This window comes from Vidua chalybeata, chromosome 2 (genome assembly GCF_026979565.1).
Source record: "Vidua chalybeata isolate OUT-0048 chromosome 2, bVidCha1 merged haplotype, whole genome shotgun sequence".
Taxonomy (NCBI): Eukaryota; Metazoa; Chordata; class Aves; order Passeriformes; family Viduidae; genus Vidua; species Vidua chalybeata.
Genome location: NC_071531.1, coordinates 64746082 through 64766889, shown reverse-complemented (window position 1 = coordinate 64766889; position 20808 = coordinate 64746082). Strand labels below are relative to the sequence as shown.

Below are 20808 nucleotides of genomic sequence, written 5' to 3'. Positions count from 1 at the left end.
AATATGGGGAGTGCAGAGGGCATGGACGTATTTAAACACACTGTGGAAAAAGCCAACACGCTGCCAGCTGTGCTCTCCTGGTTACTCACTGCTCAAGCTACTTTCATGGCACACAGGCATTTTGAGTGAACATTTTAACAGAAAGAGGGAAGAAAAAGATCCCCATTTCCAGTGGCAATAGCAGCACAGTACTAGTCTGGACCCCAGTGAAGTGCAGATCACATCAGCATTACCTGCCCTTCCCACTCCCTTATGGAACACTGTATGCTTAACTTCACCAACAAAATATATAAATGTATGGTGAACATAGAAGTTTTGAGGGGAAAAATCTCTAAAGTTCCACAAACCTGAGTTTCTCCCTCTAAGAAGCGGTACAGAAAAGTGCTATATACCATGCACTGTTAATCCTAAAGAGCTTATTTTTGGAAGGAAACAGTTTAAATGTTTTCATATACCTAATAACAAGACTACAGATTCATTAACTTAGGAAATATTTAATTTCCAGTCAATTTACATGGGAACAAAATAATTCCTCATGGAACTGCTATTCATGAAATTCTATTTTTATGAGAAGTAACCAGTGCAATATAAATTATATATTCCTAACTGGATTGCTCTATAGCCTAACTTATCATATTGCTCATATCTTACAGCACATGGAGTTTAATGAAGTATAACTCTGTATTTGTTAAAAGGTGAAAAAAACCCAAAACCCCAAAAAGGAACAGAGGATAAACCAGAAAAACTGCAGACTACATCCACAGTGGTGGGGAGCGCAGGGAAGTATTATAGATGAGGATACATTCTGAGTGAATGCTTAGGCAAAACTCATGAGGGAGACTATAGTTAAAGACAAGCCTTAAAGCGCTCTTTCTTTCTATCTTCTTTGGAGAAAGAGCTCTCAGACAGACAACACATATCATATACGCTGCTTTTGGGTTTTTCCTGATAAAATAGTCAATTCCAGCATCCAGTTCATTACACTTCCACAGCACAGAAGGCTAAAAGAACACTAGTTTATTTCTATTTGTATAGACAGACAAACTAATGCAGAGAAGAGTTAACCCTCCTTCTCACTTATCTCTGTGAGGCACACACCATCCTTTCAAAACACTTGTGGACTACTTGGAGCACTGAGGGAAAGCTTCCAATGTTTCAGCTGCCAAAAAAAAAAAAAAAAAGCTTTCAACACTGAAACACTACCTTCTGTTTCTTGAGAAGTGAATGAAATACTTAGTTTGAGCATAATTCCCTTTAACACTTTACTCGGACAGAATGTTGTACTTCCTAATTGTAAGGACTTCATCAGCCATGTTCCCTCTATATTTAAACAAGATGACAAGTTTGAAGTATCCATAATATAACACGCAGCATTTAATAAGCATTTCAAACTTTATGAGAACCTTTAAAAAACCCCACAAAACTAAAAAATACCACCCCTACACTACACTCAAACACTAAATTCCTCTCAGTCTTTGTAAAATTTAGGTACTCAAATACAATAAAAAGAAATACAAAGGTAAAGCATCAGAAAACTGAAAATGATGGTGAAAACAAAAGCATGAAATGGGAAAGAGAAAATGCAACCACTGTGAAAAGCTGTTACACTTAGGAAATAACAGAGGTCACACTTCTGAATGTCTGAATTCTGTTTTCCAGTTGTGTAATAAGGGCAGGGTACCACATTTATTATAGTATCTGTCATGACAGCCAACCAGATTTTCTACAGCAGTGTGAGTACAAAATAATTTCTCTGTAAGTAGATTTGTTGTACACACATCCACAACACGAACACTTACTGTCATAGCAAAGAGAAAAAGTACATCTCTTCTGTAAATGGTTTCATTTCTCTTCTACTACAACTGTTCTTCTAGAGCACTCAGAATTCTTAAAATTAGTTTTATTTATGAATGGGTGGACAAAGAGGGGAAAAGGTATGAAGCAGAGAAAACAATTCAATTAAGCTTACAAGTTTGTGCTGCAACTGTCATAAGGATAGGCCTTCTAGGCTTTTCTGTCCATTTTACGTAATTTGATTTTCTACAAATATTACTTATCAGGCTCTCTTTTCCACTCTCAGAAATATTATTAATATCAGCAACCAGGTATTAAAAAGGAAAACTGATACTACAAACAACAATAACAAATCATATACTTGGAAAGCAGCCTAAAACTCATATAATGCTATTTGTATTTTAAAAGTAACCTTCAATCAAGGAAAACTAAAAGTAAGCAGAGGTAACTTGGAAAAGTATTCCACAAGCTGATGACTGTATGTGGAAATCACTGCTCAAAAAGGAGGTGCCAACAACCATGTGACTGAATGCAAAAGATGCTAAGAAAAAAAACCATGCAAGCATATTGTTTAAGATATTTGTAACAGATATTAACATAAAAAATATGCGGAGTCCAAAAAGATCTTCCAAAACTTAAAATAGTTCTTACAACACAGGTTGGAAGGATTAAAAAAGTAACATAATGAAAGCTCACTTACTACAAATCCTCAATTTGTGGAAGAAAAATAGTAGTGTGAGCATTCCTCAAATTCCTCTCACCTGAAACCCTGCACACCTAATAACCTCATACTCTTGAGATTGAAAATTAAAAAAGCTCATGAACATAATAAGCATACACACATGCTAGTATAAAACCTACATGAACACTTGAAGCACAACAATCAGGTTCTGCTTTGAGAACACAACCAAGCCTGCTACTATGAAGTTTTCATTCTTTATCAGTGATCTTGAGATAAATAATGTTTTGCATAGGGACAAAAATATTTCCTCCTAAGTACCAGCTATAAAACTTTATTCTGCTTTATCAAAGAGAAGTAACTCCATTTTTTTTCTCCCTACTAGTATGCAATTATGAAAACTATGCCCGACAGTTACCTGCAAAATTACCATATCTTCAGTAAATTTAGACATCTCTCCATCCAAATGACTCTCTCTATATATTTATTTATTTCCAAAGAATTTATAAATACTTATCTTCATAGAAATCAGTACTGCAACCACATTTAAGAAAGGAATACACATTTGTTTTAGTATACAGTATAGAGACCAAAGCAAGATGCTTATCAGGACTCATTGTAAAATTCGCATCTCATCCAAGGCTCATTTTTCTCATGCATTCAAAGTCATTCATTACATTATTACAGGAAGGTAACAGTGAGGTACAGTGAGTGTAAAGTACTTTAAAATTAGGCTGCAGGTTTGCTCATCTGATTGCTTACACCTGGTAACAATTACTGCTCTTTACTAGCTGACTGGAGAATAAAGGTAGATATAAAATCCTTTACTTCCTTCCACCACAGTCTCTGCTTTAAAGAGTCACTTGGTGCAGATCCTCAGGTAAACCATAAAGTCTCCCCAGTGACAGTTAAAAAAAACCTGTATTCCAAAGATGAGAATCATAATGGTTGAAACCAGGTAAAGCTAAAACTATAAGGAACTGTTGTTGCCAAGTTACAGAAGAAAAATAGTAGTAAAACAGGTAACATTGTTGAGGAATGTACCCAGTGCAGGTAGAGTACGAGAGTAGGAACAGTGTACCAGAGTAGAACTCACAATAGTGTGATGTATTCCTTATCCACACAAAAATCTCACACAAGGCAGACAAACTTTCATCCAAGTTCAGCATCACCACCACATGTAAGAGGGCACTCAACATCCTGTGGACAAACAAGTGTCCTGGAAGAGTTCAAGGAAGCTAAAAGGCATCAAATTGTCATTGAAGGTGACAAAAGCACACGCATTTGTATGTATATTTAGCAAAACACTTTCTGAACATTCTGAAAGTTTCAAGTGTCATTAAAAATACTAAATCAGAGAAACCCGTTAAAATCAATGACCATCATATCTTTACTACTTTGAAGACTTAGACTTTCAGGAAAAACAGCTAACTACATTTTATAGTCTTCACTCTTCATGCTAAATCCAAGGACCTAGAAAATTAAATTCCGGAATCTAATGGTCACCAAGATGCACTGGGAACACCAAATCCAGAGGCAGAATCCATCCCCACACATGAAAGTTTGTCTTGCAAATCCTTTTTTCCTCTACAAACTACAGGTTTTTCAAATTCAGGAAAAAACAGACTGAAGAGCAGAGTAAACTGGATAAAGTTTTGATACAGAAATCATTTGACACTCTCTCCTCCTGGACAGCTGCAGAACCCAGGCAGGACACACCTTGGCTGTCACTGCTCTCTAAGCTGCTTGAACTTGGGCACCCAGATGTAAATTCAGTTGTGCTCACCAAAATGATAAAACTAGCAAGATAACTTTATCAGACAATAAAGGCAAGATAATTTTAGCAGACAATAAGGGTCTGTTCAGGTAGCACCATGCTTTTAAAATATCTGTATTCTTTGAACACTACAAATTCCTCAGTTGGTAAAAATACAATTGTAGACCCTCAAAAATATAGCCTGGAGAAAACAAAACTTTTGGTGTGCTACTCCTATTTTGCTGATCTATTGAGTAAGTTCTAGCAGGTCAGTCATTCCATCAGTTTTCTTAGGATTGACATTTACATTTACTTTAGCCTATAAAAAAAAAGTTCTGTCATCCACAGATGTGAAGGTAAAAGCAACAACTGTCATTTACTACTGCTAAAACAAGACAGTTTAGATAAGACACAGCTCGTTCAAAACACACTGCAAAGGCTTTTTTTCTGCAGTTTTATCTCTCTGTCCTTGTCCCCAGCTATCTCTCCTTTTAAGGAAATAGTTATATTGCAGATGAATGCCTACAGTGGCTAATAGCTGCTGATTCACATTATGCTGACAAAGAATGATCAAGCATTTTAGTGTGCATGTTCATTGCTTCGTCTTCAAGACTGCTAAAGAAAAAAGTGGTAAAAAAGCAAAAAGCAAGCTTTGCTGCCCAAGAGCATTGCTTTCTCCTTTAGCAAGAAAGTATATTTAATCTTAATTTATTAGCAGAGTCATAATTCTAAATTGTCTTCTTTATTAGTCCAACATATGGAAGATATTATTCACAGCTTTATTACCTATATGAGATTCTTAAAAATTACTGGTTTGTATTTTTGTAGCATAATTTTAAACTCTGCATTTCAACTCTTGTCAAGTCACAAGTGAGTATTAAAAAGAATCATGGGAAATCTGTCAAGTCTTAAGTCTGTGCTAAGAGTCTTAATTTGTTTTCCAGGTTTTAAGACTGAACACACACTTTTTTTCTCAGTATTTGCAGGCTATATGAGAAACTGGGACATGGGAAGGAGAGCATGGGGGATCCTTAGAAGGCTAGTAGTCACAAGCCTCCAGAAGCCATGATTTTAAAAGGAAAAAAAGATATTGATACCATGTAACCATAGACATGTTCCAAAGAACAGAAGTTGGAAAAGTTTCCCCCAGAGGATGACACAAAGTCCATATCAAAGCCAAATAACCCCCAAACTACTCTTCAGTTTCCTATTATTTTAGATTACGCTAATTGTTTAATTTTTGGATAAGGGATAAAAGTCATGCTGTGGGATTTGTTTTGTTTCACTGATAAAAAACGAAATAGGTCTGAAGGGATTTCAGAGACTCCTCTGAAAAATTCCATCACTTACAGCCCTTCGGTTGTGCTGGTATTCACAGAGAATTGCTCTGGAAAGATAATAATGCACAGACTTTCTAAAGAACTTAAAGAAAACCCAAAGCACCTATCAACAACAAAAATAACCACAAACACAACACCCCAAAAATACAAGTAAAAAACAGTTTTATTTTTTCTTAAATAAGAACTAGGTTAGATAATAAAATATTCACTTAGGATAAGTAAAGCATGCACAACTAAAATCTACTGTCAACTCCTGCCTTTGCTTAAAGGACAATGTCTTGGTTTGAAAAGACAGGAGTCTGTGAAGGAAGGCAAGAGACTCACGTGAAATGGAGAAGGTAAACCCCCTCCCTCCAAGTTACCACAATTTCAAAATAAAAAGGCTCTCAGGCAAAGATATGGGAATGGGAATAACAGTTCTTTACTAGGAAAAAACTAAATTAAAAAAAATAATGTAATTAGTACAAACAAAACTACTGATAGAGTCAGAAACCTGACACCCTGAGGAGTCAGGGTGTTAGTGATAGTCCAGTTAAATGGTGGCTGCTCCTCCTAGAGTGGCAGATGAAATGCTGCTGAAGCAATGATCCAGTAGAAGGGTGTAGTTTTCTCTGAAGGTCTGGTGATGGAGTAGATAGGCCTGGTCTTCCTCTGGGAATCCAGTGAAGAGGCTGAGTTGATGTCTCAAAAAATTCTGATTTTATGCATTAGGTAGGGATGCTTGGCTCTTCCCTCTGGGTGGAGCATCTCACAATGGGATGATGTAACTTTCTCAGTCATGCAGTGAACCATTCAATGGCACATTAACAGAAGATATCTCCCCGGAGGGAGACATTGTTCTTGGAAGAGATATGAAAACTGCCCAACAGAAGATACCTGCCCCACCTCCAACAGATAGCAAATAGAATATATGCTTATCTTACAAGCCAGGACATTATAACACCTTTGTATTTAGAGCGACATATTCTACTCATTGCTACAGTTAAACAAATCACATTAATAACTTCATCTGAATGACTATCACAATCCATTTACAAGTATATATGTCAAAATATTTATGATTAATACTACATTAACCATTTAATGTACATAGAAGGACACAAGAAACAAGCTGAAAGAATTGTGAAACAGCTATATTACCAAGTCAAAGAAAATACTGTTTGGAAATTATATTTAGAATCTCATTTCTGGCATTACCTGTTTAACTTTGATTTATTTCCACAACTGTTCTTCACAGTATGTGAAGCTGAAAGAAATCTGCAAATATTTTAGACGTAAATCAGAAAGAACTTCAGAAACATTTCTATGAAAACAGAACAGCACAGGTTTATCAGAACTAGCAATATATAATAATAAAACTTAAAAAACAAAACCCAAACCATTAGACCAGGTTTCAGATAGTAGCACTAGTAAAAGTCTCCACCAAATCACATCAAACTATCTCAGTCTTCCCATCCTGAAACTGTAGACTATTTTCTATCTGACATATGATGTCAAAAGACATGATCTTACTAGCTGACCTGTAAATAACCATTTTTGGGATGCTACTACATGAAATACTGATCTCCAGCTCTGGAGACCCCAGCATCAGAAGGATAAGGATCTCCTGGAATGAGTCCAGAGAAAAACACGAATATGCTCTGAGGGCTGGAGCCTCTCTGCTCTGGAGGCAGGTTGGGAGAGCTGGGATGTTCATCCTGGAGAACAGAAGGCTCCAGGGAGACCTTAAAGCCCATGCCAGTGCCTAAAGAGGCTCCAGGAGAGCTGGATGGGGACTCTGGACACGGGTCTGGAATGGCAGGACAAGGAGGAATGGCTTCAAATTGAAAGAAGGCAGGCTTAGCTATTAGAAAAATTCTGTTCTGTGATGGTGGTGAGGCTCTGGCACAGGTTGCCCAGAGAAGCTGTGGCTGCCCCATCCCTGAAGTGCTCAAAGCCAGGCTGGACAGGACTTGGATCAACCTGTTCTAGTGGAAGCTGTCCCTGCCCATGGCAGGGGGTTGGAAATGGATGATCTTTAAGGTTCCTTCCAACGCAAACCACTCCAGGATTCTGTGATTTGATGACCTTAAAAGTAGCATGAACAGGGCAAGCAAGTGCCATATATTTACTTATCATAGTATTTGTCAATGGGCCAAGACTGGAATCCAAACACCTAGAAACATTATGTTGACTGTTCAAATAAAGTCATTCACAAAGTATCTCAACACAATTTCTAAGATTAATTAAATATTGTTTAATACACAGGCTCTCATTTAAAGACATTTAGTTACTGATACCCTAGGCTACATCTCTCCCACTCTCCAATGTATGTTTAATGATTAAACTCAATTTATTTGTATTTCACCAATGCTTCTAAAGTTAATTTACCCTTCACAGCACACTTTCCCCTTGTTAAAGCTTCAGTAGCTGATCGGTCAGTTGAGCCTTACTCTGACATTCTAACTCACTTTTATACCAAATACTGCATTTTCCCTTCATACTTAACAAGAACAAAGCTTTCTTCCACCCTTAAGAGTGCCTTAACCAAAAACACTGCATACTACTGGAAACAGAGTGACTTGTGGTGCAGCCTTTGATTTGTTACAGCAAAGTAAGCCTTTCCATCACTTTTAGTCCTCTCTCCAGACTGCTTACCTCCGAAGTAGACGTGTGGGCAGGGAAACCTGCAGGTGGATCCTCACACATTATCCCCACTGTGGTCACACTAGGCTGAATCTACACAACTTAATGATTGGTTCAGCAGTTAATTTTGGCTCACTTAATGCTTTGTTCCTACCCACACTTGCATCAACTAACACACTACCTCTGGTTTAACTAAGGACTACATATAAACAGGACTCACATTATGAATACCAGTGTTTTCTCCTACTCCCCAAAACCTCCCCCATGAAACTTTCAGTGGTTGAATTCTACAGGCCAATTAAAATGCCAGCATTCAGACTCAAACGTGAACCCTCTGACTGATCTGCTACTCTTCTTTGCCCCCACACCAGCATGCCCAGTGCAGGGAGACAGGACTATGGTTAAAAGAAAACCATTAAGTGTTTATAGAAATATGCTGATTATCAAACTTGGAAGGTGGGGATGACAATGACAAGGAGACTTGTTGAGCTATGTTTCCCTGAACCATAGCGCAGAGTTATTTGGGACTTACAGAACTCATGTGCAAAAACCTGTCTATTCTACACCTAACAAGCGCACCCACCTGATCTGAAGGATCAGGTAAAGGGTATGGGTTTTAATACTAGACCATTTCTATCATAACAAATTTATTAGTGCTCAAAATATCCTTTGCATAAGAATATTAGAACCTATTAAAAGCAATTAAACATTTAATACATTCAGATCTTCCACATTTTTACACATAAACTCAAAGATACAGCTGATGGAAGCTAAAGCTGTACTTCAGCATTTTGGTCAAAATCAGGAGTGTGCTAGTGAAGCAAACTTCCCAAACACCCCATTTACCATGCTTTCATTCACGTCACAAGATGAACCCAGACAACAAGAGTAGGCTCTTTTTTAAAGAAAACTGGAAAACACACTCTAGAAGTTCTCAAGAATTTCAAATACTAAGGGATTTAGCTTTTTTTTTTTCAGACTAACTAAGCCAGGTCAAAGGGAACCCTCCTGAAAAACACAGTGGGTATTCAGTTTTCAGTGACAACTGTTTCTCTCTGCAAATCTTTCTGTTTTGGGCCTCACTGCTTGCTAAGGTACACATAGGCTTACTCACTTGAGTTAGGGCATGCAAAAGTAATTATGCTATTTAAGTAATCTTTAAAGTTAAACTCACATTACAAATCATATTTTGTGGTCTAATTCATACTCATCATGTTAACAGGAATATAGTCCTTTCTTTTCTTGCTGTGTGGTGTAATATTTGAGATTAAAGAACCAACTCTATATGCTAGAGCAGTCTGAGCACTGCATTACCTAATTTACAGTGCTTCTGGATGGCAATTACTCCATTACTGCAGCCAGATGTTTCTCACACAGAGGAATGGCCTTCCTCAAGTGCCTCAAATGAACGTGACTGTCAAAATTTACTCGACATACAGTTCTAGTGCTAGAACACTTTCTCCCTCCTTTTTTAGTTCACTAAGGATTTGGAAGACCTAGGTGCAGATGATTTTGGAATTACTGTCAGGCTAAAATAGGTAACTTTTGTGATTACTACTTTTCCACCAAGCCCCAAAACATGCGAAGGATCTCAGCGCACAGAACAGGACGGACAGGATTTGTATTTCGTTGTTTACAGCCTAAAACAGACCTTCGCCAGCTCCCCACAAAGGGAAACAAATGCCAGCTGCCCGCCTCAGCCCGGCAAAGCGGCGTTCCCGCCGACTTCCCAGCGGGGCTGAGCTGGCCCTTTCGCACAGTACTGGGGAGCGCGGCGTGGGACAGTCACGCCAGAGTCAGCGGGGCGCAAGGGCACCCCTGCAAACCGGGGGCGAGGCACCGAGCCAGGAGCGGTCTCGGGGGAAGGGGGGCAACACTCTCAGCAAGGCGCCGCCGGTGCCCGGCGCTGACGAAGCGCCTCCGCCACCGCCCCGGCGCCCCCGCGGGCGGCACCCCCGACCCTGCACCGGCCGGGCCGCACCGATTGAAGGCCGCACCACTGACACCGCCCCTGTGAACGCCCTCCGCCCGAAGAGTGCCGCCTTAGCACCCCCGCCGCCAACCCTTCACCGCGCACGCTCCCGCCGACGGCCGGTTCGGTGCGGTTCGGCTTTACCTCGGTGCCCGCCGCCGCGGGCCGGAGGGCAGCAGCAGCAGCAGCGCCGCCGCCGCCGCCTCACCACGTCCCTTCTCGCCCCGCGCGCACCGCCCGGGCCCGGCCGCACCCGGCTCCGGCTGCTGCCCGACTGCGGCGCGCGCCGTCAGGTGACTGTCCGCAGCACCGCCCACCCCCCCCGCGCGCACGCCCCGCACACGCCCCGCGCGCCCATTGGACGCGGCACTCGCCACCGACGCGCGGCCACCCACACCGCCGCGCGCTGCGCATGCGCGGCTCCGCCGGCGCACGGGGCGGCTGCAGAGCGCCGCGTCCTGCTTCCCTTCCCTTCCCTTCCCGGGCACCAGGGAAGGCAGCCTCCTCCAGAAGCTCCTGAATAAAACGTTAATGACAGCAAATTATGTACTGCCAAGAGTGCTAATGGGAATTTAATTGTTAAGATATTTTAACTCAGTTTAATAATTTAGTGTGCCTTTGAATGATTTTTTTTTAATGTCTCATAGAGTGTCACACTGTTTTACGTGTATTTAAGTGTCCGTAACTTTCTTCAGCTGTTTTTACAGTAGGCTTTCAGTTTTGGTAGAGGCTAATATAGATTTTCTTTCAATGTCTGTTCGCTAATGGCCTTTCACCATGTTAAGTAGGGAGAATTTAATTACTTGTATTTATTAGTTGGTCAATGTATTCACCAGTACAAAGACTTGCATTACAAAATAACGTAAGCTGTTTGTTGGGATTTAAATTTAAGAGCAGCTATTAGCTAATGATATCCAAAAAGTAGCATTTGTCTATAGTTTGAGTACTAACAATACTTAAGGTGCTCTGAATCAAAGTTTCTATGCCTGCTTTTTATGTTTTCTATGACTTGTTGACATGCTCTTAACATCTGTTCGGAATTCCTAATCCCCTGGTACTCGTGTGAAGAGGGAAATAAAGACAACTGTTTAGATGGTAAAAACTGAGTTGCAGAGGTATGAGATGTTTACAATGTTTAAGCATAAAATTTAAAATACCTACTACTAGACTGAAAGTTGGGTTTTTTTGATTTTTTTGGTCTTTCACAAAGAGTTTTGTGGGGAAGAGAGGGAAACAGAATAGGGAAGAAATGAATAAAAACAAAAGGAGCTCTTACTTTGGTTGAAAGGTTGACTACAAAATTATGGACCGCACCCACCAAGAAGGGATCTTCATCTCCTGTTCTGGATCTTAGGGATGATGCAATTCTTACTTCCCATACAATAGGGAGTGAAGTTACAGTGTAATAGCTTGGTTCTCACTCACAGTCAGACTGAAGAACTGCATAAGTACTTCCTACATTGAAATTAGACACAACTAGATGAGGAAAATAAAATTTTTAAAAAGTCATTTTTTTCCTAAAATGAAGAAATAAAACCAATAAAAAGGAGATCTGGGAATCTAAGCTAAAAATCAAGGACATACATCTTCCTCCATATGAATAACAAATGCTTTAAGCATTTAAAACAATATAAAAACTTAGGTAAGAAATGCTTACAAGTTAGCGTGCATGATAACAAATAATAGCAATATTACCAGAAGAAAGGAAGGGAAAATGTCCCATTTTTTGGAATAGATTTATTGTTCTGATACATTGGTGGCATTAATGGGACTTTAAGTCCCATTCTATCAAATTCTATCAAATTCCTTACGAAGACTTGCTGTAGCTGTCTCTGTGTTGTTTTCTGCTTCTGGCACTGTAAAAGCTCCAGCCTCAGCTACCACCAGTTTGTAACTCAATTTGTTGAGCTCTGGCTGGTCTGTGGATTGATACTGGTCCAGAGAGATGAAAGTGCTCTAATCTGCATGTTATGTGGTCTACAGGGCACAGGTATAATATGGAATATTTAGGTAATCTTTAATACTGAGTGTGTTCTCTTCTGCCCTTGTCCCCTCTTTTCATGCTTTCTATGCTGAAGCTGGTTTCCTATCATAGAAACTTGACTAATAAATTGTCCAGAGGTAAATTGTTACATATCCCAAGGCTAAAGGTGAGGTGATAGATTCATCTCACCTATCTTTAGCCATCTAAAATTTAGCTGTCTAGTCTAAGCAACTCATCTAGGGTCCTGTGTAGTTGAGGGAACTAGATAGGCATCTCCATGGGGTAATTTTTCCCTTTCTGTGGTTGGTGTCTGAGACAGGTGTGATGAAACTCCTTTTGGAGATGCCTGTCCCATGCTTTTTTTGGTGGGAATGTGTATAACTGGGTTAGGCTAGAGACATAACTCCCAGATTAAACCCGTGGCCACATAGTTCTGCAGGATGCTGCCATCAGAATTCTTCACAGCAAAAGTGCTGGGGAGTCATTAGGAAAAATTAATGTTGAAGGCCCATCTTCTAGTTTCACAGGGCAGAGGCTGATGACCCTGTTGCACACATGGCCACATCAAATATGACTCTGTAGGCATCATATAGAAGATGCATCCATTTTACATTGCAGTAAATGAAAGTCAAACCACTCCCTCCTGTGAACTTGCAAACACAAAAGCTATTTTCTAATCTACATTTAGATAACATTTTCTAACTGTAAATTGAGCTATCAAGGAGCTACTGTGGTATGCATCTAAGTGATTGAAACCTCAGGGCTGTGTCAATATGTATGAGCTGAAAAACTGACTCTTATTTTTAAATGGTTTTCGAAGCCTTTGAACACATTATTTTAGAATTTATTTCCATACTGTCTTCTGCTGTATGTGTGTAATACTGTTCTAATTCTTGGGAACACACATGCTTATTTTTTGTGGTTTCTGGCTTACAAAAGTCTTTTGTTTGTCCTGGGAAAGCATGGTGTTAATCATAGGAAAATATTTTTACATTCCGTCTTTACAAAAAATGAGAAAAAAATGCTTTCTGCCTAGAAGTAAATCCTATTCTGTAAACTATCTTTCAAAATGCAATTGTAAGTGTATTTATCTTAAACCTACAGCTAATATGGTCCAGATTCACAGAAAATCTTCTTAAAATGAAAACTGGTGTCTTGGTTAAATCTGGTTTGTTTCCTTTTTTTTTCCCCCTCCAGATATAATTTTTAAAACCATCATCCTTAAATTAAGCAGTAACATTTCAATGGGAAAAAAAGAGACTTCTTTTCTTTAATAGAATGAGAATTATTTTTGATTCTGAGAAGGGATATAAACCATGTGTAAACAATGGCAAAAAGGTGGGAAACAAAGGGGCTAGCTGCAGAAAATAAGAGTTCTGCTTAGATAGGCTGCAGGAGCTGTATGAAAAGACCAAAGAATGAGAATCGCAGCAGGACAGCTCAAAAAGCCTCATAAGAGTACTTAACTGAGGAAGACTATTTATTAATGAAAAATGGATTTGCCTTCCTGGAAGCTTGGAGTAAACACTGTCAATGGCTGTAATTTTGTCAGACAGCAATGCCTGAGCTGATTGATCTGGGAGAAGACCAGAGGTGTTCAGGAGGTGAAGTGAAATTACCGCAGCCAGGCTGTCCAGACCAGGCATTTTCACACAGTAGCTCTTTGAACCCTGTGAGGAAATGCAGGTACATGTGGGGAAACCAGAACATGTCATGCAGGGCTCAATGAGCATTTCCAGCCTCGAGTCATGCTGTGGGATCACACCTGGGTGAATTAAGTCCCTGTGGCAGAAAACTGCTGAGCCTGAAACCAGCAGGCTCTTAGCTTCCAGCCAGCTGCATATTCACACATGGACTGATGGAAACACCAGGAGTTTGGGAAGGTGGAGGGAGACCCAGTGAAACACCTGATGCTCAGGGGACTGAGGATGTGCATTCCCAGGACCACAGACTGAATGCATAAGAAACCCCACAGTTTCCACGTGAAGGGGTCACACTGGGGAAAAGAGTCATCTCTTCACAAAACAAACTGCTGGGGTGGGAAGAACCCATCTCTTTAATTTATAATACAGTCTATTGAGAGTCTCCTGAAGTAGCAATTTGGGATGACCCCTCTGCATATGCTTAGTTTAGGAAAACTAATTGCTGGTAGTGCAATATTCCAACACGCATCTGCTTATTGCTTTCACTCTGAACTGCTTTAATCCAGAAGTCTACTCCTTAGTGCTTCATTATTGGGGCTATCTGGAGTACTGGTGTGTTGCTCCTCTAGAAAAATGCTAACCCTCCCCACCCCAGATTGTAGCCCAGGGAATGTTCAGTATATTTGCAAAAATAGGTACCCTGAGATTTTTCAAATGACAAAAGTATCTGTGGGTGAGACACTTGAAATGTTGAAATTTTGGACCTATTCCCTATGAACTGTAGTCATACCCCTGAGAGGAGAAGGATGTTGAGTCATAGTGAAGAAAGGAAAGAAAGAAAAACTGAATGTTTTTTCTATTGCAATCATCCTGGAGGTCAGACACAACCAAGACAGACAGATGAACAACAAAAACACTGGTTAAATAACTCAAAAGGTTAGGTTTTCAGGCATTGGATTGAAACAGTTCAAGTACTCTGAAAGAAAATATGGAAATAAAGCGTATTTTCTTTTTGAGTCTAATGCCTGAAGAAAGATTAATTTTAACATTTATTGGTAGAAAGCTTTTGAAGGACTTATAGTTAGGCTGTCTGAAGGCTTCTGTGAATGTATGAGGACCAGAATAGAGAACAATGAAATTGCATTACCTTTTGGAGGTGTCTGATAGTGGCATAAAGTAACATATCTTTTGCAGCATGATATAATTTTTTAAAGTACCTAATGAAGCTACTCTTTTGCTTAAATAAATTCTTCTTTATGATCACTCACCTTGCTTTTGCTACACAGAATGATTGCAAAAGTGAATGATGTATTTGTAGACCTGGCTAAGGCTGGAAAGCATACCAAAAGTAGGAAAGAGTACCATGCATTCAAACACTTGGCTAAGTTTTAATTTCACAGCATAAGGTTTTTTGTAGCCTGCTATTCATGTATTGGTTATTCAATGACTTGCCAGGAAAATAGTTTGACTGTTTGACATAGTCACTCTTCTGTTACATCTTTCAGAAAAGGTGATTTATTTTTCTGAGGTTGTACATTTCCTGATTTTTATAACAGAGGAAAAGTTGACTCAGTATCTACTTCTGTCTAGAACTGCACATTAAAATGTCCCACAACAGAGGATGTTCAGTTTCTAGGACTCATTACCAAGCTGGAACCTCAGCTGAGAAACCAGGGTGATTGCTGGTTTGTTTGTCACTGTGGTGATCCAGTAAGAGAAGGGAGCCAACCTTCATCCATCTGCTGTGTCTATCTGGATTGCCTTCTGTTCTCAAGACTGGCCAGTCAGCTCATCATGGGCCTGGGTGTGACTGCAAGTCATGATGAGTCATGGTTTAAGTGCACAGCTCTACTGAAGGGAAAATGAGGCAAATTTTAACTCTACTTTTGATTTTATCTCCACTTTTGATTTTATCTCCAGGTTAGTTCTGTAAAAGTCACCAAAACTACTACACACAGCAAAAAGTAGCCTAGTGCAAATCAGACACAGAAGGAGATATTGCCATCAACATGAAAATTAAAAAAAAAAAAAAAAAAAAAAAAAAAAAAAAGAAAAAAAAAAGAGAGAGAGAGAGAGACATAAACCTACAATTCTCTGTAATGGCTCAGATGGCTCCTCAAAACCAGATCATTGGATGATGCACAAACTAGTGGTTGGTGCTTGTCAGAGGATGAAAGTTGCTGAAAACAGCAAGCTGACAATTGGAAAGTGCGCTTGCAAATCTGGAACTTGTTATAGAACTGATGGAACTGATTATACAGTGTCATATCCTGATAACTAGGTTCTTAGCTGTTTTTTTTTTTTCTTATGAGGTTTATCTTAGCACACAATAACCAACAAACTTCCTAGTTTCGGTACTTTTCCTCTCCCACCTTTGCACAGCTCAGGATCCACACCTTAGAAGTCTGGTTTTACCAGGACTGGAGGAGACTCACAACCTTTTTTTTAGAAACCTTTTGGACTTGAGTTTCTCACAGTGCAAGTAGGAGCTTCTTGAAGCCAGTGTCAAAGCTTATCTCAGAAGCACACAGTTTCTCTTCCCCTTTCCCTTCACAGAATCACAGCATGGCTGCGGTTTTAAGGTACATCTGGTCCAAACTTCCTGCTCAAGCAGGGCCACACAGGGCTCAGGACCATGCCTAGACACTTTCTAGTATCTCCAGGGATGGAGACTCCACAGCCTATCTGAGCAACCTGTGCCAGTGCTTGGTCACCCTTACAGTGCAAAGGGATTCTCTGATGTTCAGATGGAGCCTCCTGTGTTCCAGTTTGTGCCAGTTGCCTGTCACTGGATGCCATTAAGAAGAGCCCATGTCCATCATCTTTATATCACCCCTTCTGGTATTTTACCTGCTAAGATCCTCAGCTTTTGCTTAAAGGGGATAAAGCACTAAAGGAAGGCTGAAATAGGCTAAAATGCCTTGTGAAAGACATATTTACTCAGCAAAAATCTCTTGTGCTGTTCTTGCATGATTCCAACAATTTTGAGGCATGCTTTTTCACAGACAAACCTGTAAATATCGCTCTTAATGGCAGTGCAGGTCTTGACTGTTTTTTGAGCCTGGGTGCTGTTGCAGCCAGAGCTTACATAACCTGGGACCTTTTCAAAACAGTCTGCAAAAAAAAAACCATCAGAAAAAGTCAATGAAGGCTTTTAAAATACATCCTGGATGATGCAGCAGCCTACAGTTACAGTATGCCTTGGGGCTGGTTTGATATCTGAAATGGTCAAACATATGCTAAGCTTGAGTGCAGTGGTGAAAAGCAGCCTGTGAGTATATTGGTGATAGTTTCTTTGCAAATTCTCTACCTTTCCTGAAATTGGCCCCTATCTCTTGTTTGCAGAGCTCACGTAGGGTTTTCAGTCCCCAGGAGAGACCAACTTAGTTATGTGTTGGTTGCTTTAGCTCTTGCAAGTATTTGGAAGGTTGAGAAAAAGAAGGTAAGGCAGAGGAAGTGAAGGGCTGCCACATTACCAAAAGGCTGGGAGAGAATCTAATTTTTGTGGGTCCTTCTTTGCCCTCTTACTTCCTGATAAAGAGACCTACAAAATTGAATTTCCTGTAAGGTGATTACTGACTGTTGTTTTGCTTAGGAAATTAATTTTTTCTTAGTATTTCCTGTGCCTCTGTGATTCTTTTTCTCCAGTACAAAATCCTCCTCTTTTATCTATCTAGCAAATTCCAGTTGTATTGACTCAAGGACTGTCCCACTATGTAGTTGGTTGTAGTAAGGCTTTGTGTAAGACTATTGTCTGTGGGTGGGTGTACTCCCCAGGAGGGCAAGACCCTTATAGCCTTTCTAAGAGGATGTGACCATTTATAGGACCTGCAGAGCAGTCTTCTCTACCTGCTTCTACCAAGCACACTGCTACTCTTGGGGCATCAAGAGGAAGTGCTTGGCAGAGCAGTCTGCTGCTGACTAACCTCTCAAAATGCCCTGGGGCAGTGATGTTCTCCATGGTGTGTCGTACCTGTGCATATTACCTACTTCTCCTCATGTCCCTCCACCTCAGAATGACTTGGAAAATTTGGGATTCTGGAGTTCAGGTGGAGTTTTGCAAGTTAGGGTCAACTTGTTTACATCTCTGCTTGCAGCCACGGCAGAGCACAGTAAGGTTTGGACCTGATAAGCCTTCAGCTCTGAGTGCTCCCTCACATGCCTTAGATGAATCAAAATTAGATGTTTTTCTCTGAACATGAATTTAATAAATACATACAGAAATTGCATGTAAATACACAGTAGTGGCTCCGGCGTTACTAATAGATCACAAGGTGTTGATGAGGGTAAACAATACAGGGGCATTTTTAACAGTGTTTCTGAAGCAAAATAACAAATGTAACGGCAGCATTTGGGAATGCGAATAAACTGCCACTGCAGCTGGGAACGTAGGCTTTGGGACTAGCACTTATAGCCTATGTAAGGAATGTTTATGCAAAATTATACAACTCTAGGGTTGTGAGTTGCAAATACTCCAAAGAGAGAGTAAAATGGAATATAGTATGGGCTGAGTCCCTCTTCTGCTAAGACTAAGGCATTTAACAGAACTCATGTACATAAGTAGAAGAGTAGTCCCACTAAGATCTGAGTGAACAAGCCTTTAAAAATCTATTCAAAACATGCCCTCTTCTGTTGCATATCAGGAAATGTCAGAGAAGTGTTTCTCCATCATTCTGATCTGTGTTATTTTAATACTACTTGGCAGTTTCATTGGTGGTACAATGTGATTTAACAAACTGAAACGATATAGCAGAATGAGAAGGAAACTTCCAGACACTAATTTCAAAAAACAAGGAGTAACAGATATTTTGTGTAAAACCAGTTTTGGGTAAATGTACTTGCGTAATAATAATTAATGACCAATTTCACCATCTTTGGAAAATTACTTTTTTCACAACTGTTCCATATATGAGACTTCTAAACCTGTCTGTTAATATACATTCAGATTAGCTGAAATGTGAAGTGATATATAGATAAAACAGAGTTTGAGGTTCTACCCTTTCTGTCTCCCATTGCTCAAATCTTGCCTGTTTGACTGAGAGAGGTCATGTGTCATCACGGGCATGTTGATTTGGATTAGCTGTTCTTCTTCCAACAAGAAACTTTTAACAGTTTTTATGTTGCCAGCAGTTGTATTTGTAAGGACATGGTGACTAAGCTTCACATGTTTCTATTAATATAAAGTTGGCTGTCATTGATATCAATACTTGCTGTTGCATGAAGTGAGAAATACTTTTGATAACCACTTAAAAATTTATAGAAAATTCTCAAATGTACATTGCAGTATAGATTTGGGTTTAAAGGTTCTCAGTTGCAGAGGGCAAAGGAAAACTTATTTCTGTCAGGACATGAACAGCCTGCTTGGGTTTTCTTGTTATTTGCCAATTGCAATGGAAATGATACAGCAGAAAAAAACTGCTGAAGAGTCAGTTGTATTTTCTAGGTACTTTCTGGTTTTGAAATAACACTATCGATTATCACAAATGGTGCAGTTTGAATTCAGCTGCTGCCAAGTTTTTACACTGCTGATGCTGGTGAGAATAGAGAAATCAACATTAGAAGCAACTTCTTAACTCATATCTTGTCATTTCAATATTAAATATAAAATTTTATTTAAATTAAATGTCACATTATTTTAATGACATTTCTTAAATTAAAATGTATCTCAAGAGTAGTGTAAAGAATAATGTGTATTGGAGAGCAGTCTGCTGTGATTTACCAGAACAGGTGGATAACCAGAAGGTCGTGAGTTAATGTGCAAGGTGACAACAATGCCACTGGTACTATAAATCCCCTGATGAATGATAATAAAGAATATATTTCTCTCAATCAAGAAAGACAGCATTTTCACCAGATAAACCCTGTGATGGAGGTATCTAACAAAGAAAGGCATGATCATAGAATCATAGAATCACAGAATATACTTAGTTGGAAGGGACCCAAAAGGGTCTTTGAAGTCCAGCTCCTGTCTCTGCACAGGGCAGCTGCAAGAATCCCATCCTGTGCCTGAGAGTGTTGTCCAAATGCTCCTTGAGCTCTGGCAGGCTTGGTGATAGGACAGCTACCCTGGGGAGCCTTCAAGGAGTTCTTCAAGGCTCTTAGTCTTAATCTGAAGGCAAGTGCCCCCCGGGGGAGCAGAGCACACCCACACCCCAGGAACTTTCCAGGGGTTTGCACAGCTCAGCCCCGGCGGGACCTGCTGTGCTCAGTTGCCTTTCCTTGCAAAGGTTACTGTATGAGCTGGGGTCTGTGGGCCCACCTTCACTTCTACCCTAAGGTTAGACAGGGCCTCTAGCTAAATAATTAGCAAAAACTTGTGTTGCAAAATGAAAGAGCATATGTTTTATTTGCAAGTATTGCACTTCAGTGATTCTTCTGGGGAGCTCGAAGAAGTAAAATATTAACTGGACTGAAAGGGGAGGGAGGCAACTTCATACTAGCTGGTGTGTTTGAAGCACTACATTTGATAAAGCAGTTCAAACAGCAGCACTGAGCTGGTGACAGAGTAGCACAACTGCAAATACTGCTCTGTGGGAAGAGTTTGGAAATATGCCTGGGTATATCTAGGTATACAAATACACCTGGTTTTCTAAAACTGACCTCCACTTACATTCAAAATGCAAAACTAAGCAGTATGTTCCTTGTTTCTCCTCCTGCACACAGCTTGATCTGCTCCATCCTTTCCCATTTGACCTGAACATCTTCTCAGTGCCCCCAGCTGTGCATGCACAGACCAGCCACAGCCCAGGAAAGCTATTGCCTCATCCTGATTAAGTGCAGGACTCGAGTTTTGAGGAGCAGGAGTGGCATTTGCAATGTCCTCAGTCAGTGAGCACAGGCAAAGCCCTGGCCTCTGACAAAATGCAGCTCTTTGCCTTCTCACTGGAAAGAGGGAACTTGGCCCCTCAGCTCAGGGCTGCAAATTATATTAGAAAAACAGAAGTATGAAATTTAGGTGGAGAGCTCCAGTACCCAAACACTAGGGTTCTGTTTCTTGTTTGTTCTCCCCTGCTCA

General features: G+C 40.1%; 1 protein-coding gene across 5 annotated transcripts in view; it reads right to left on the bottom strand.

Annotated features, from left to right (window-relative positions):
* BACH1 (BTB domain and CNC homolog 1) overlaps positions 1-16842 on the bottom strand; it is a 32838-nt gene extending 15996 nt beyond the window's left edge. Inside the window, exons 1-2 of one of the 5 annotated variants that reach the window (XM_053935867.1) lie at positions 10311-10408; positions 1078-1159 (exon numbers count right to left, since the gene is read on the bottom strand). The gene's annotated coding sequence lies outside the window, so the exon portion shown is untranslated. Of the gene's footprint in view, positions 1-1077; positions 1160-10310; positions 10414-16165; positions 16589-16804 lie in introns of those variants that run through there. The other 4 variants (XM_053935868.1, XM_053935866.1, XM_053935869.1 and 1 more) reach the window with 4 other exon arrangements.
* Between the last annotated feature and the right edge of the window lie 3966 nt (positions 16843-20808).